Genomic DNA, 18947 nt, shown 5'->3' on the forward strand with positions numbered 1-18947 from the left:
AGCTTTTAACCAAATAATTTCATCTATTATGGTTTAAGAAGTCATTTTTTGTTTTTATTGTTTGGGTTTGGGGACTGTTGCTTGCCTTGCAGGAGACAAGTCGTGATCAGGCCCTGGTACCTGATATAGTTCCCTGGGCTTGGCAGAAGTACCCTTTGGCACAGAGCCAGGAGTCAGCCCTAACGCTGCCGGGCATGGCTCCAAAATCAAAGTGTTCAAGGCTTATTCCTGGCTCTGGCGGGACTCAGGGGCAGTGCTGGACATAGAACAGCCCTATGCAGTGAAGCATGTTGTAATATGTAATAGGTACATGTAATATCTGTAATTTCTCTCCTACCCTGGAAGGTATTAAAATTAGTGTTAAAAATTATAGTATGCATATGCAAACTTACATCACATTTTTTTTGTGTAAATCACAAATTGTATTATGTTAAACCAAGTTGTTTTTTATGGAGAAGCTCTTCTTTTAACAAATTTCTTCTCCTAATTTAGTCTTCAAATTTTCTAATATTTTAAAGAAAATATCCAATGTTGATGTTTTTATTTTGTACTGGGTCGATAGCACAGCAGGTAGGGCATTTGCCTTGCACACAGCTGACCTGGGTTCGATTCCTCCATCCCTCTCAGAGAGCCCGGCAAGCTACAGAGAGTATCGTGCCTGCACGGCAGAGCCTGGCAAGCACCTCGTGGCATATTCAGTATGCCAAAAATAGTAACGACAAGTCTCACAATGGAGACGTTACTGGTGCCCGCTCGAGCAAATCGATGAACAACGGGATGACAGTGCTACAATGCTTCCACCCAGCCGTGAGTGGGGCTGACTTCTGGCTCTGTACCAAGGATCATTCTAGATGGGAGGGGGGCGGGGGCACACAGGGTGGCGCTAATTGGACCAAGATCGGTCTCACGCAAGGTAAGCACCTGAGCTGCTGGGCTACTGCTCTGCTCTGCAATATTTTTGAAAGGCTTTTGATTCGGAGAATTTAGGAGTAGACAGTGTGGAACATCCTTGACTTCTGACCTTGGGTCACACAGCTCTGATCAGACAAGCAGCAGGGAGACCCGTAAAGGCTGACTGGAGGTAGCCACAGGGGTACTGCTGGGTCAGGGGGGTGGGTGCTGCAGGTGCAGTTACTCCGTGCATCATTGTCGGGAATGGTGGCCCTGCTGTCACCAGATTATTACCCACGCTGTAATACAACCACTCCAGCCAAACCACAGAAACAGCCGTTAGAATGAAACATGTTTCACCTTCTGCTTGTGCTTTCGAGAATAGCGTGTTTTCATCCTGCAGCTCTTTAATTATTACTCTTGTTTTGTAAACAAATGAAAACAGTACCAACTTGTAAAAAAATATTGCTACTGATGAATTCCTTATTTGAGTCTGTCTACATCCGAGCAAACATGATGTTTTGGAGCAGTCGGAGGGAAAAATCACCTTTGACTGTTGCCTTACACTGGGTTTGACCTTTGGAGGAAGAAACAGCTCTTAACCGGGTTTTCCTCCCCAAATTTGTTAAGTCGTCATCTGGAGCGGAGATGTTTGCCTTTTTTGATTTGATTTAAATCCTCCAAAGATTAAATCAAAGATATAGGGATGGGTTTACCCATTAATCTTGTCCTGTTTGTTTGTTTCCATTGGTTGATGTCTCTTTTATCTTACATTGAAGGAGAGCTATTTTCCATTGTGATGAATAAATCTTATTCATTTGTATATAGTTTAGCTATAATTTGAGCTTCTGCATATTTTCTGACTTGTACATACGATATTAGGTAGAAAGCCAATAATATTTCATAGAAAAAAATTTCAGTACTAGACAAGCCACTGGTACTATTTTTTTTTTATTCAACGAGTCTAATCGCAAACGACGGTAAAGTTTTCTGTTCTATTAAAAATTCTTTATAAAAGTCACCTTTCTGTAAATTTTTGTAGAGAGTCATTTAATGAGTGTGTTTTAGTTCAGATTATTTTGGTTGCAAGTAAAATGCATGCAGATTGTTAGTGTCTGTCTTTTATCTACTCTGCTTAATTACCTACCTGCTTTTGTGTAGGAGGATTAAAACATAAATATTACAGGGATTCACTGCATTTTCCAGAGATGAAGAGGCAGTTTCCCCTTATGGCTAGAGCAGCTGGGGGGGGCTGGGGATCAGCCTACTCAACCCTTCCTCCTACTCCAAGCAAACTTCCTGGCTTTCCAGTTTATAGAAACCTAAAACGGTCACTGCCGGGAGCCTCAGGCTTCGTTCTAGAACATTCCAGAGACCTGGGAGATGGAGATTAGGCTTGGGGGGAGGACACTTCCCAAGCTGAAATCATACCTTCATCCCGGAACCGAGAAGAGTTGGTGTGATGACAGTAGGATTCCATTTTGAGGAAGTTTCTGTTTAAACATAAAACAGAGTGCGGGGCTGGGCAGCCGTGGGCAGAGCGGATTCCCTGAAAATAGTGCGCGAGAGTGATTGTGGTTTGTGTGTGTGTGTGGGCACGGATTTTCATGTAGATGTAGAAACATTTTCATACTGTAGGATGAGATTGTTGTTGTGGGTTGATTCGTTTGAGTGAAATAAGATGCACCCAGTATGTGAAATTAGACCAATGTTGAGTAAATCCAAGATGAATGCATTTCTTTCTCTAATCGATCTATTATACTACATAAATATTCTTCAGAATACCAGTCATACTTATATATTCTGATAGAGTATTATTTTCCAGAAAAACACATAATCTGATTTTGGCTAGGTGATAATATTCTATGTTAGCCAATGATTTAGAGTTTACTTTTTAGAATGATAGTTGAGATTTTTTTAAAAAAATTATTTTATGAATCACCATGTGGAAAGTTACAAAGTTCTCAGGCTTATGTCTCAGTTATACAATTTTCAAACACCCGTCCTTTCACCAGTGCCCATATTCCGCCACCAAAAAAAAAGAAAAAAAAACAGTATACCTCCCACCCCTCACCCCTAACCTCCCACCCCACCTGCATAACTGATAAATTTCACTTCATTTTCTCTTTACTTTGATTACATTCCATATTTCAACACAAAACTCACTATTGTTGTTGGAGTTTCAACACAAAACTCACTATTCTTATTGGAGTTTATCCCCCAGGAATACGGCCCTATTGACAAGGAAACATTTGATAATTAGTTTTCCACTCATGAGAATGAAGAAATATAAAGTTTAGAATTTCTGTATTTTAGTAATTAAGTCCAGGGAGATTTAAGTTGGAAATTGCATCATTTCCCTTCCTGGGGCAACATGGAGCAAGAGCTTAGTTCACAGTCTGGAGACATGGCTGCAAGCACTCGCTGGGACCCCAAGTCATATAGCTGGCTCTGGATCCTCGTCGTTCCGCAGCAAAGCGGCAGTGCAAAAGCATGGCCACCCAGGTCGAATCTCAGTGGAGCATGAGCCGGTACGGGCCCCGGCCCGAGACTGCCCAAGTGTCCTGCTCTTTCAAGTTCAAAACACATTTTTTTTCCCCCGCGCCACCAAGTTCATACCTGTTTAAAAGTTCCATAATATGGCGGATGCCACGCCACTTCCTCCCGGAGGGAAGAAAACCAAGGAAGAAGGATATTTCCCCCCTTAGCCGGCGTGGGGGGGGTGGGCAAAAGCTTAGTTCACAGTCTGGAGACATGTCTGCAAGCACTTGCTGGGACCAGAAGTAATGTCGATAGTTGAGATTTTTAAGCTCTACTCTATATATACTGTATGTTCAAAAATCACATTAGGTGAAACTTTGGGATCTTAATGTATGGCAAAATTGACAGATTATAAACAAAAGCTGATGTTTATGAGAAATCTTTTGAAATAATTAAAAAAACGTTTTATAATTTACACCAAATAAAATTACAAGTTATCTTTTATAAGATCAATGATTATTTAATTATTTTATAATAAATAATTACTTTCAGAAAACACTGCTTTCTCTGAATGTGAGTAAAATCAGCAAACTTTAGTTTCTTTATGTACATACTTCCAGTTCCTAAGATTTTAGAATTTCATTTCTTACACAAATCACTTTTAGGGTCAGTGATTAGCAAGTCACTTCCTCAGCAGAGGCATCGGACTGATACTCCTTTGAAGGCAGGCAGTGATCCAATAGCAGAGGTATTCACATGGAGACATTCCAGTGCTCTTAATGCAGTTTAGAACTAAGTCCACCTAGGTATTTCCAAAATAATCAGTAATAATCTTAAATATACAACTAAATTAGTCTTAATAATTTTAATTAAGTGTGAAGAAAAGGGTAGGATCTTGGCAGTACTGGGTCTAAGTCTGACAGTTATTCACATGTGTTGTAAATGACATGAGATAATTCTGTGAGTATGTTTGAACTGACTGATTTAGATGGTTTTTCACATATAAAATCTGAGACCTCCAATGTTCCAAATCATTGAAAATGAGCCAAAGAAAGTCATCAGGTCCATTTTACTAAATGAAGTGAAAACAGTAACCCAGTAATTTGACTTGCAAAAACTTTAGCACTTGAAGTTAAAGATAAGAGGGTCTGATTAAAATAGGGGTTCATATAGGTGCGGTTATCAACTTCACAGGGGTAAATCTAGTAGTGTACTTTGTATATATAACAGATGTTAATTAAGCATGTAATTATGGTCACTGTCACTGTCATCCTATTGCTCATTGATTGCTAGAGCGGGCACCAGTAACGTCTCCATTGTGAGACTTGCTACTGTTTTTGGGCATATCGAATATGCCATGGGTAGCTTGCCAGGCTCTGCCTTGTGGGCGGGATACTCTCAGTAACTTGCCGGGCTCCTCAAGAGAAGCGGAGGAATCGAACCTGGGCCAGCCGTGTGCAAGGCAAACACCCTACCTGCTGTGCTATTGAAGAGGCCAAGATAAATGATTATGGATAGTTCTCTAAAAACACCTATATTGTACTACTGTTATTTCGTAGAAGGAGTTTGATGATGTTTTACCTGAGCTACTTACATAAGCATTCATAGACGATTATAAAGTAATAAACCAAAGGTTCGCCCTATGCGTGTTAGAATACGTCTCCAGTAATTACTGAAAATGCCACTGAAGTGCCTGGTCTTGGCCTCAGTGTAGAGGCCCAGACTCCGGGCACAGGAATCACATCTCATCATCACCAAGTAACAACAGGTGCTGCCCCCAAATAATTTTTGTCATCTATAGCTTCAGATCGCTTTAAACTTATTTTCCTATTGAATATGTGAAAAGCCACATTAAATCATGCAGTTAAATGACTCATATTTTTATTTATTTATTTATTTATTTATTTTAATTTTCATTTTATCACCATGTGGAAAGTTACACAGTTCTCAGGTTTATGTCTCAGTTATACAATACTCAAACACCATCCCTTCACCAGTGCCCATATTCCACCACCAAAATCCCCAGTATACCCCCTGCCCCCGCCCCCCACCCCAACTGTATAACTGATGAATTTCACTTCCTCTTTACCTTGATTACGTCCCATATTTCAACACAAAACTCACTATTGTTGTGGGAATTTTACCCCCAAACAAGATAGCCCTACTAAGGAAGCATTTGATAATTAGTTTTCCATTAAAAGATTGTATGTTTTCAGTTTTCAGCTAACACAGCCGCGCGGTTCAGATGTGTCCCAGTCCCACATCCCGGAGCCATGTTAGTTGCTGCTCAGTGTCGCCAGGGCTCCATCTGGAGAAGGTGTGGTGGCTGCACCTCCGGATCCCTGGTGTTGCTGGCCCCGATTTGGGTCCGGAGCATTCTCCGGCCACGTTGCTCACCAGAATGCCTGGCTGCTTCTCTGTTGAATGTGCCAAGATGGCGCCGAGGGTGGGTCGAGGGCCTGACTTCTGGCGGCCGGGACCACTTGGAGGCTGGGCTGGCGCCGCCCCACTCCAGTGCCCCCCCCAAGGTTCGGATGTGTCCCAGTCCCGAATCCTGGAGCCGTGTTAGTTGCGGTGTGGTGGCTGTACCTCCTCCGTCCGGATCCCCGGTGTTGCATGACTCATATTTTTTAAAGGGGATGGTGAGTTAAGGCAGCATGTGTTAACAAGATGGATTATTGTAATTCATCAGTAGTAGCATTGATATGATTTTTTATCGGTAAGGAAGGCAAGACTGACTTGATAAAGCAGTGTTTGTTCTTTCTGTCCAAAGCACAGAAAGGTTTTGCCAAACTGGAAATATAACTGTAAGCTGTAAATCAAGTTACATACTTTCTCTGCATTCAGTTGCAAAAGTTTTTTAACACGGAAATGCAATGTGACACAGATAGTTTTAAATCTACTAAAGCCTTTTTAGGGTACGTTTAACTTTATGATTTATAAGTTTGTCACTGATGCAGAAAGCATCCATTTCCATCTATAGATTAGTATATAAAAACTATTGGTTATAATTTTCCAGTGTTAATATACCATGTAAAATGACTTCATTTGTGGTAATTTGGAGTATTGATGTTCATAAAACATGTGATCGTAGTATTTAATTTCTTCCTCTGGAGATGGTTCTTTGACTTAAATTGGCTTATTTATAATCTGTCAAAATTAGGGAAATGTGTATTTTTAAAGAGTAGAATTTCTTTGATAATAGCTAGGGTTTCTCCTCAAATTTAACAATTTCTTATAAAATGTTCTTTAAAATATTTGGGGAATGTTATTCTTTAATTGTTCCAGTGGTGCTCATGGTCCCACCCAGGTGCTTGGGGGTCCACAGGGTTCTGGCCGTGGAACTGGGTCCCCCATATGCAAGACATTTACTCTGGCCCTGTGAACTCTCTCCTTGGCCCTGAACAAAAATTGGATTTCTGCTTACCCATAGATTTTGCAATTTCCTTAGATTAGAGCTCAGGATTTTAACACAATAAATTGTTCTCTGCTTTTCCTGTGTAATTTATTTTAGGAGAATGTGGCGTTCAGACACTACAGTGGTAAGGCATCATCTCAGTAGCACAGTCCTAACACTGGTGGCACGTCGGAAGACAGAATCAGGGTTGATTCCCGATACCACACATGGTCCCCGAGTACCACCAAGAATGACCATTGAGCACAGACTTAGGAGTAGGGTGGGGCCTGAAGAAATGAATTTTTTTTTAGGAAAACCTCATATTTAAGTTTTGATTTCTGAAGGGGCTGGAGCGATAGCACAGTGGATAGGGCGTTCGCCTTTCATGCGGCCGACCCGTGTTCGGTTCCTCCACCCCTCTCAGAGAGCCCGGCACACTACCGAGAGTATGGAGCCCGCATGGCAGAGCCTGGCAAGTATTCGATATGCCAAAAACAGTAACAACAAGTCTCACAGTGTAGACGTTACTGGTGCCCACTCGAACAAATCGATGAGCAACGGGATGACGGTGACAGTGACAGTGATTTCTGAAAGATCATTTCTCATGTTAGCACCTTGCTTCTCTCTGAATTTATTATATTGCCATTTTAATACATACATATGTAAAGCAGAGAGGTTTAGAAAAAGTCATTCAAAGCACATATTTAGTAAATAATGATCAGGTAGAAACATTTTTCTGGAGTCATGTGTTTTGGAAATGACTAACACAAAATGAAATAAGTACACTTCAAGAAAGTCAAATCTAGTCACCTTTGGAATAACGTATACTATGCTGCGCTGAATCAAAATATGGCAGGATCACTATGGATTTCAGAATTCCATATGCGAGTGCATAGATCTGCGTACACGTCTGTGTTTCTGAATGTCTGTGTTCTCCTAGTCAGGTAGTATGACAGGTGACGACCTGAATCAATATTTCCAAATGCTAAATTATGTATGCTTAAGAATATTTTAGGGGGGAAAGGTCATTTCTGTAAAAAGTTAACGTGAATCATATCTAATATAAATGTCAGCTGCCTGTGAAACTTCAGTTTACATATCTTTTATTCTAAGTTTAATTCTGAAAACTCAGAGCCTAGGAATAAAGCACGAGTATTTGAAAATCTTCCTATTTGTTAGAGATGTATTCAGTCCAGTGCTGGGGTTTCCGTGGAGTGGGGAGTGCTCATTCTGCTCTGAGTTTCTGCGGGGCCGGTGCCCGGGGTGATGGCGTGCCCAGGGCCTGTTCCTGGTGATGCTGAGGGACCACGAGGCGGACGCGTGGGGTGTGTTGGGGGGGCGGGTAGGGGTGAAGCTCTGGCTCTGCCCAGTGCTTGGAGCCTCTTTCCTGCCCCCTGGTCAGGCTGTTTATGCTACAAGTCAGTGCTGATTAAACAGCCACTAGCAGGGAATACTTCTGGAACTTTCTAAGTGTTGAATTCTGGGCTTTGAGATAGTACCGAGGGCAGGGCACTTGCTGTGCACACAGCTGGCCCGGGTTCGAGTCCCAGCGTCTCCTATGCTCCCCTGAGCACGGAGACTCTGCTTCCTGCTGCCTCTCAAGCCGCCCCTCTGCACAGCCAGGGCAGCCAACGGCTGTCTTGGCGCCAACCCCAGGAAAGGTAACGGTTTGGCGAACCTTTTCTTTCACTCAGCCTCCTAATTCCAAGTGGCTTTTGAGAAATGTGTGACCTTTCGTATTGACTGCTTTTGGGAAAGAAAATCTTTCTAGAGGGGTGGCAAGGCAGAGGCCTGTGGTCCTAATCCCATGCTGAGCAGGCGATTTTCATCCATCTGGTTCCTATTTCTTTGTAAACTACCTTTAATGGTTTGCTTGGGGCAGCCTAATGTCCCTCTGCAGAGCAGGAATTCTATGAACAAAGCAAGTATTTTACCACAGAAAAGGGGAAAGAAAAAAGATTTAATTAAGCATAGAGCCTGACCTGTTTCTCCCAACTGTATCTGTAAGCGACAAATAATCTTCGGATTGAAACCTGTACTGTGGCACAAGTTTTATTCTTCCCTCTGCTTCTCTTTTTGGCCTACACCGACCCTAGAGAGTGAGCTGTGGATAAACGTGCCTTATCTTTCTTTCTTTTTTCATTCTTTCTTTCTCTCTTTCCTTCTTTCCTTCTTCCTTCCTCCCTCCCTTCCTTCCTTCCTTCCTTCCTTCCTTCCTTCCTTCCTTCCTTCCTTCCTTCCTTCCTTCCTTCCTTCCTTTCTTTCTCTTTCTCTTCTTCCTTCTTTCCTTCTTCCTTCCTTCCTTCCTTCCTTTCTTTCTTTCTTTCTTTCTTTCTTTCTTTCTTTCTTTCTTTCTTTCTTTCTTTCTTTCTTTCTTTCTTTCTTTCTTTCTTTCTTTTCTTCCTTTCCTTCCTTCCTATATTCCTCCCTTCCTTCCTTCCTTCCTTCCTTCCTTCCTTCCTTCCTTCCTTCCTTCCTTCCTTCCTTCCTTCCTTCCTTCCCTCCTTCCTTCCTTCCTTCCTTCCTTCCTCTCCCCTCCCTCCCTCCCTCCCTCTCTCTCCCTCTCTCTCCCTCTTTCTTTCTTTCTTTCTTTCTTTCTTTCTTTCTTTCTTTCTTTCTTTCTTTCTTTCTTTCTTTCTTTCTTTCTTTCTTTCTTTCTTTCTTTCTTTCTTTCTCTCTTTCTTTCTTTCTTTCTTTCTTTCTTTCTTTCTTTCTTTCTTTCTTTCTTTCTTTCTTTCTTTCTTTCTTACCTGAACTTAATCCCATTCCCCCAAATTTTCTCTGCAAGCTTATTTCCACTGCAGGTCTCCACAGAGAGCCATCTTCACCCTTTTGAGCATAGACTGGTTTGAATAAAAACGTATGGAATGAGCACTGAGGTCTGTATTCCATCGTTGCCAGGGGCTACGAGATGACCCGTGGTCCCTTCTGGTCACAAATGTGCGCAGCTGAATTTGACCGTGGGAGAAGGTGGAGAGTTTGAATCCAGAGGTGCCAAGAGCTCCGACAGATCGGGGCGTCTCTGAAAGCAGCAGTGAGGCCTGAACAACCTATGGAGATGAAGAGTTTTCCCAGGAAGACTTCCCAGGAAGGGGGTCCCAGGGTTTGGGGTGGGGAACTCTCTCCCAGGGCTACTTGCTGAGTCAGGGGAAACATCTTTGTGTTTTGGCGTCTCCAAACATTCACTTTATCAATCCTGGCTCACACTGATCTCGACTGAAACGTTTGCGGTTTCTATTCCCCTCTTGTGCCACACGCAGCCTTATTTATTTATTCATTTATTCACTGGGTTTGGGGCCTCACTCAGGATGCTCTGGTCTTACTCCTGGCTCTTGGCTCGGGGATCACTGCTGGTGGGCTCAGGGGACCCTTGGGGAAGCCGGGGTCAAACCCACATGGGCCATCTGCAATGACAGCATCTTACCCACTGCACTGTCACTCAGCCCCAAACGCCTTATTTTAAAATAAGATCTATGTTTAGGGTTAGACATTTGTGTTCCACTTCTAATTGTTCTGGTACTTCTTCCTTCCTTCCTTCCTTCCTTCCTTCCTTCCTTCCTTCCTTCCTTCCTTCCTTCCTTCCTTCCTTCCTTCCTTCCTTCCTTCCTTCCTTCCTTCCTTCCTTCCTTCCTTCCTTCCATTTTCTTCTTCTGAGCATCACTCCAGTGATGCTCAGGAGTTACTCCTGGCTCTGCACTCAGGAATTACTCCTGGAGGTGCTTGGGGGACCATACAGGATACCAGGGATCGAACCCAGGTCGGCCACTTGCAAGGCAAACACCCTCCCCGCTGTACTATCGCTCCAGCCCCTGGTATTTACTTGTTGAAGCTAAAGGATTCCATAGTCCCTACTTCACTTGCTCTTTGAAATATCCATAACTGGGTTCACATAACTCTATAATGCCAGTTAGAAATATACATTCATGTTTTGTTAGGCCCAGCTACATTTATAAAATTATGTATTATTTTTTACGCACAGGTCATTAATGAGACCAAATGACTCAGAACATAAATCTGACTTAAAGGTAACATGTATATACTCAAAATATAAATCTGACTTAAAGGTAACATGTGTGTACCTTAAGAGCAAAATAACTTAAGAGTTTAATGATCATATTATCCTGTTTGTGTAGGGAATGTCCTCCTGCATACAGATACTAAATCATAAATGATCCAAATCAATTAAAAGATTAAAAACTCAATTAACTCAGTTAAATAGCCATGTTGAGATACTTGAGTGCAGGGCCTGAGGTGTAGCGTATTAGTGTTGCCATGCAAGCGGATGCCCTGGATTCAATTTCTGGCACTTTATGTGGTCCCGGGTCTTTGAGGGCAACGGCCTGTGTTTAGCAGATCTTAGTCCAACATAGGCACTTCATGAAGGGGGAGGGTGGGCTGGCGTGGTCCGGGGTCATGCAGGACGCAGCATGCACAGGGGTCATTTGTGGCTTTCAGTAGTTGTGAGGGAGAAGCCGACTGTAGGTCTCTCCGCTGACCACGATGGTTGGCTCGAGGTCTGGCCCCTCCTCCGTGCTAGGGTGTGTTTAAAGCTCTTGGTCCAGCCACGCCCAAAGGAGGCAGGACGGGAGCATGGCACCCGCCAGGGATGGGCCGGCCTTGTGTTGCCAAGGAACAGGCAGGAACGTTTGAAAACTTCTCACTTCGACAAATTTCAGACTTACTCCATTCAGGTCTAGTGCAGGTGTTTGCATTAACGCACATGCCGTGACATAATGATGGGGAGGAGAGAGACCGGGATTCTGTGACTGTCTTTGTGCCATTTCGTTGACTATACCTGTGGTCTCTATTTTTCTTTCCTCTCTAGCAGTGTGGGGTGGGGACATGTGCAGTGAAGCAGTGTAGCCCTCAGCCTTGGGGCCTCGTGAATGCAAGGGATGCAGTTCACTATTTTGATCTGTTTCCTGACTCCTATCCCTGTTATTTTTTTTATTTAGTAGGCATACCAATAAATGTTAAAAATTGCATTTTTATTTTGGTATACTGTCCAAAGCCTGCTCGGATCGGGATTGGGCCTCTTCCGCCCAGATCCCCCATTTTCCAGTAGCTAGGTGGTCACAATCAGAAACTGCCCCCAGTGCCATGTATTCTCATCAACGGCCAACATCCAGAGACTATAAAACCAAACTCCCAGAAGCAACATCTTATAGCCTAATTCTTCCCTTAGGAGAACCTGGCAAACTACTGAGAATCTCCTGCTGGATGGGAGATCCTGGCAAGCTCCCCGTGGCGTATTCATATGCCAAAACCAGTAATAATGATGGTTCTCATTTCCTGACCCTGAAAGAGCCTCCAATGAGGCACCATTGGGAAGGATGAGTAGAGAGAGGCTTCTAAAATCTCAGGACTAGGATGAATGGAGACGGTACTGAGACCACTTGAGAAAATCGACAGTCAACAGGATGATGGTGATGATGATGATGATGATGATGATGATGATGATGATGATGATGATGGTGATGATGAAGATGATACTATTCATGTTTACAATCGGTATTAAAATTCTTTTGACTTTGAGCATTTGTTAAATTCTCTCATGGTATGTGTTATATTACCCCCACCCCGCCCCACCACACACACTATTTTTGTTTTTGATAAATGTAGAGAACAGGAGAAATAGAAGGAAAAAAGTAGTCAGTATTTTCACTTTTAAAGCTTACTACTCAAAATCTGGACCCAGAACCTCAGCATTTGTACTATATGATACAGGATTAGTGACCTGGAATACATTCACAGAAAATCATTGGCATTTTTCAACAGTGTCCCAGTGTCCTCTATATTTTTTGAGCTGAACTAAAGGCAGACATTCCTCAGATGGGCAGAGCGTTGATGTAAGCATGAAATTATTTTGTTGCAGAAAAATGAGGACTTTTGAGTTTGTTTCTCACATTTTAACCAAAGGACATGAAAGTGGAGAGCTTTTAGGCCTGTTTTCCAAGGAGAAGAAACAGCAATTACTCCCTGAATAGCTGTATCCCTTTGGACAGTGGGATTGATGATCTGAAGGCCAAAGTAATACTCAGGTCAATGATATATATTATGAATTTGATAACATACAATTATGAACAATTAATTCTTCTAAATACCTGTTTTTGAATCTGCTAGTTTCCTTAATTAATTGACACTGTATTCTTAATTTAATATAATATACATTTATGAAATGGAATGTGGAAAGATTTGGTCATTAGCTATTTTTTAAAAAAGAGCATTTTTACAGTCCCTTATGCACACATTTTTATATGCATTTTTAATCTATTTCTATGTCAGGAATTGCATTTGGCATTCTTTGCTTTTTAATGGGAAAAGCTTTTCTTCTCATTTCCCTCATTCTATTTTGCTGCAAATAATCATGATTTTAGTATGAGTGCTTATTTCTGAAAGTGTTCAGAGTAGGTATTGTTCTCACCAGGTATGGCGCTGAGAGAAGGTTTGAGATGTGTCTAATTTATAAGATGTGATGGGGCTAAACGGCGGCTTCCCCAGTATCTCTGTGTGCAAAGCCCTTCAGCGTCAGAGGAGGAGGAGGGCTGTCCTGGTGACAGCTTGTGAGTCCCGCCCTTCCACAGGTGTCCCCGCCCGCCCTTAGCAGTGAGCCGTGACTCTGCTTCCTATTCAGGGAAGAAAAGGAATCATTTTGATGGAATTATCCAAACCCCCAAAGACAAGGGCAGTTGCTTGACAAAACACAACTGTAATTGCATCTTAATCTTGATTTTGTTCCATGCCAAACCAGTAGTAATAATCGATACTAGAAGTGTTGATCACTATTGGTTTCCATCCTAAACTTATGCTGTGGTGCATATTTATTACATAAGTAAACAATATATTTATTCAAAAGTCCATATGGAGTGCTTCATTTTTTTGTTATGTAAACAAAGCAGATACACATGTAGACCACTGTTCATTGGAACAAACAAAATACATGAGTAAACATGTATATTACATGGATATAGGGACCTAAGAAATAATGCGGGGGTAGGGCACTGGGCTTGCACATGGCCAACCATGCTCTGACCTCCATCATCACGAAGGGCTCCTCATAGCCCCCAGAACGAGCCCTGTGCACAGAGCCAGGAGTAAGCCCTGAGCACTGCTAGGTATGGCCCCTGAACAAAACACAACAAAATCACCAAAAACACCACCTCAAAACGTGACTTAAATGCTATGGAGAACAAGAGATTGAGTTCGGCTGACGCCATGGGAGCTCCTTAAGTGGCTTCTGAAAGCATGAAGGGTGGATGCATTTGCAAGGCCTGGAGGAAGGTACGAACTGCAGAGCGTGAGTTATAAACCCTAGAGTGCTTGCAGACTGCCCGGAGAGTCCCTCTCCGACGGGGAAATCGGGGATGGGTGGCAGGAACCTGCATCAGAGAAATAGGGGACCATATCTGAGGCGTTCTACCTCCAAAACTAAGACCACACTCTCTAAGTGTCCGTATTCTTCAGCCATCCATTTATTCATTTCCCTTGCGTGGAGTTGCAGTTTGAAGTAAGCGGTAGATGACTCACCTAAGGCTCCGCCACTACCAGTTCCCAGTAACTTATGTTTTACTTTCAGAGTCTCACTTGGATGGGGCTGGAGCGATAGCACAGCAGGGAGGGCGTCTGCCTTGCATGTGGCCGACCCAGGTTCGATACCAGCATCCCATATGGTCCCCTGCCAGGAGTGATTCCTGAGTGAGGAGCCAGGAGTAACCCCTGAGCATTGCCAGGTGTGACCCAAAAAGCAAAAAAAAAAAAAAACCCAAAACCCCCCAAAACAAACAAACAAACAAGAAAAACAGAGTTTACATGGAGCCTTTGTACGGTGACGCTGTTCCCTCTTCTCCCATGGATGTCCGTAGCTCTGTCTTTTAGCCACACTGCAGGTTATGGCCTTCGAGACAGCTTCCATCTCTGTCTGCTCTGTTCAAGGATGATGTTCTTTGCCAATTCTAAGCACGCAGAAGGGCGTGTAACCATTTTAGTTTTTCTCTGACTCTTGAACATGGATTATAAAGACGTCTGTCTAACCTCACTAATCATTGCTACATGTCTGACAACAGAATCAGGGACTTTTATTTGGAACCAAATATCAAGTTCCCATAGGTGTCATTTATAACACTTAGCTTGTATATGGGAATATTCTTTTATTCTGGGGCAGTGAAGGGGAGAGACATAGAGATAGTTTCTTAAAAACCCTTTCTTTGGTTCATTTTATTGAAACTGTTGGATTCCTCAGGGCCCGTCTTGGGCTGTGGAAGATAAGAAATATGTTTATTCTAGGCATCTTTATTTCAGTTGAAATTCCTGCTTTGTAACCTGTGTTAGGGTCCCATAAACTGCTCTACTTCTCCTTGTTACTAGATACAGAAGTGTTTATTGCAAAATAGCTTGCCAATGGAAGTTGGAAAGAAGGAAAAATATTAGAGAGAGGGACAGGTATAATGTCACTCATAGTAGTTCCTGAAACTATTCTAAGCTTTCCGGCATTAACTCACTGAATATTCATAGCAAACCTGTTATTATTGCCATCTTTCGCATAAGCAAAAAGAAGCAGAGAACTGTTTTGTTCTCTGCTCTAAGATTGTGTAATTCAGAAATCATATTTAACCACACGCACAAAGCGAATGCGTACAGTGATGTTTTTAGGACCAGACATTTCATCTTTTCACTTTTTATTTTTAAATTTTAAAAAATGAGTTTATTTTTCTATCATGGGTTCTACTGATATGAGTTGTTGTGTTGTAGTTGTGGCACTACCTGACCCTTCCCCAGGTCCTTCAGTCCCATTTCCCCCCCAGTCTTCTCGTCACAGGTTCCTTGACTGTGACTCAGGATTTGTTTCCGTGTTCTATTACTGAATCCCTTTGTTTCTTTAGACTGCATATGAGTGATATCAATTTGTATTTATCTTTTACTTTCTGGCTCACTTACCATGACACCATACCTCCTCCCTCCCTCCCTCCCTCCCTCCCCTCCTTCCTTCCTTCCTTCCTTCCTTCCTTCCTTCCTTCCTTCCTTCCTTCCTTCCTTCCTTCCTTCCTTCCTTCCTTCCTTCCTTCCTTCCTCCCTTCCTCCCTTCCTCCCTTCCTCCCTTCCTTTTCTCCTTCCTTCCCTACTTCCATTATTCCCTCCCTCCCTCCCTCCCTCCCTCCCTCCCTCCCTTCCTTCCTTCCTTCCTTCCTTCCTTCCTTCCTTCCTTCCTTCCTTCCTTCCTTCCTTCCTTCCTTCCTTCCTTCCTTCCTTCTTTCCTTCCTTCCTTCCTTCCTCCCTTCCTTCCTCCCTTCCTCCCTTCCTTTTCTCCTTCCTTCCCTACTTCCATTATTCCCTCCCTCCATCCCTCCCTCCCTCCCTCCCTTCCTTCCTTCCTTCCTTCCTTCCTTCCTTCCTTCCTTCCTTCCTTCCTTCCTTCCTTCCTTCCTTCCTTCCTTCCTTCCTTCCTTCCTTCCTCCCTTCCTTCCTTCCTTCCTTCCTTCCTTCCTTCCTATCTTCCTTACCCTCCCCTTTTTTCTCATTATTTTTTTGAAAAGCCAGAGATTCTTTATTGAATGGAATTTACTCAGAAAGACATGAGGGAGAGAAAGGGGAATATAGGTTGTAGAGAGACTACAGACTTCTTCAAAGTGAAAAAAGCAAAGAGATATATGCATGCTTATTTAAATTAATACAAAAATAAAAACCTAAATGCAAATTTTAAGAGTACCAATGTAATATCAAACTATATTTCTAAAACTCAAGGTACGGAGAGTATTCCGCCCACATGGCAGAGCCTGGCAAGCTACCCGTGGCGTATTCAATATGCCCAAAACAGTAACAATAGGTCTCATTCCCCTGATCCTGAAAGAGCCTCCAATCATTGGGAAAGATGAGTAAGGAGAGGCTGCTAAAATCTCAGGGTTGAAAGTAATAGAGACGTTACTGGTGCCCGCTAGAGTAAGTTGAACAACGGGATGACTGTGATACAGTGAAAAACTCAAGGTAAGAGTTTTCATGATTTCCTGAGCTATGTTGGCACAAATCAGGGTGCTGAATAAATGAATGGACAGGTGAGGAAAGGGAGAAGGCGTTTGGAGAAAAGTCGTCCAGTCCACGGAAGCTGGTCGGCGGACAGATTTCATAACCCTGCAAAGCCAGGGCTTCGAGGAACTTTTGAAAGTTAGGGTTCTTTTGGGTATAATTTTAATCATCTCTTTGTATTTATTCCTGTAAACTAACTAGATTTAAAGGAAAATAATACAAAGTGAAAAAAAAACGATTGTTATAGTAAGTCAGGAAATGGGTTGAAATTCCTCAAAATTGGTTTCTAAATGGAATCAGGGAGTAGCTATGGGGGTCAAGGGTGGGTCACTGAGGGTCACTCTAAGGGGTTAAACGTCTGCAGTGGAGGAGGTAAAATGGGCCTGAGGGGAAAGACCTAGGGCTGGAGTTTTCTTAAGATTCTGGCCTTTTGTTGTGGACTGCCTAGAAAGTTCCATGGTGTCATGCTATAATCTTGCAGTGCTTGGTTTAGCAACAAAACAGTGGATTTTAAATATTAACATGATCACTTTGCAATGAGTCACATCTAATATTATTTTATTAACTGCTTGCTTACAGGTCTATTGAATTTATGTAAATTTTTGGAATTCTATTTGTTGTGAGTTAATTTTTCTAAGTTCTTTGTTTCTGAGAAGCCTAAAACCATATTAAGCATGTATGTTATAATCATAAACTGACGGAGAGGCATTGTATAACAGAATTCATTAGAGATTCTATTAGATGATTTTTACAGTCTCACCCAACTTTGAGTCTATGATTTAATGATTCTAGCTATTTTTAAAGCAAAGACTGAGGCAGAATATTAAAGGATCTTAAATGTGACCTGAAAGAAAAATCAAGAACTGTAATAAAATTCCATATAGTGAGAACAATTACTTTTTTGATTATTCAGTAGAACTATACTTAAGTGATTTCTGGGTGTTTCACAGACACATTTTGGCAGAATTAGTCTGTAATAAAATGAAATAAAGTAAAATTATTAGGTTTCAGGGTTCAAAGGAATAACCTTCTATTAATTTAAATAATGAAGTTTTGTGTCATAAAAATCCAGAAAAAAATCTAGTATTAAAAATGTAATGTCTTGTGGATGCAGAATTACCTCTGTGGCCTGAAGAACTGAAGATAAATTTTCCATTATTGTAAAGAATTAATTTCTCCCTATAAGTATTCTGTTTACAGACATTCCCTAATTATTGATGAATGACCTTAATTATCAAGGGCTTAGAATGCTTCCATGGAGAAGAAATAGGAAAGTGATTACAACCAATCTAATGTCATTACAAAATATATACTAGTTACTGAATCCTTAACTTTTTATGCATTTCTAGTTATTTCCCTTCAAATGATAATAGCAAAACATACAAGGCTGACTTCATACTTTAAACATTGCATACTGAACCGGGCAACTGTTCCATGCCTCAGTTATAGAGGATATTCATAAATATCCTGATATCTCATTACTAACAAAGTTCAGTCTCTACTTAGCCAATATGTTTTAGAAGCTAATTTATTCAGAACATATGGTATAACAAATGTTGAATATATTTTCAGATGTTTGGGTATAGTTAAATTCTTATAAACCAGTGACTTCTTGAGCAGAACTGGGTAGAGTTGAAGAACCTTTGGGAAAGTGATTTAGGCATCTTGTTCCACAAGTAGGACCGACCTTCCTACATTAATTGTGGACTATATTAATTTCCCCTCTTCTAATGTGAAAATGTTTTATCACACTCAAACATTTACCATAAAAATCTTGGTCATAAATAGCATGATGAAAAATGTGTTCATGGATTCTTTTAGATATTGGATGTGCAAACTTATATTTATGGAGCAGCAAGCCGACTTTAAAAATAAATATTGTATTTAATGAATATAGTATAAAGAAAATTGTATTTTTATCTGTTGGCTCTCTTTGCCTATTTATACAGGGAAGGTACAGATGAATTTATAGATTGAGACATCAGTGCACTTCAAAGTTACATAACTGATATTCGAGTAAACGTCAGCTCTTAAACAAAACTATGTTATTCCTCTAATTCTTTGAAAGACAAATATAAAATGAGTTCTTCTGCCAAGCACTGCTAGAAATGCACCTTTACTCAAGCAGGTTGGCTTGACGGATGTCTGGAAGAGAGATCAC

General features: G+C 41.6%; 1 protein-coding gene across 4 annotated transcripts in view; it reads left to right on the plus strand.

The window, feature by feature from the left end:
* GRID2 (glutamate ionotropic receptor delta type subunit 2) overlaps positions 1-18947 on the plus strand; it is a 1314711-nt gene that overhangs the window by 42545 nt on the left and 1253219 nt on the right. The gene's annotated exons all lie outside the window — the stretch shown is intronic.

This window comes from Sorex araneus, chromosome 5, assembly GCF_027595985.1.
Source record: "Sorex araneus isolate mSorAra2 chromosome 5, mSorAra2.pri, whole genome shotgun sequence".
NCBI lineage: Eukaryota > Metazoa > Chordata > Mammalia > Eulipotyphla > Soricidae > Sorex > Sorex araneus.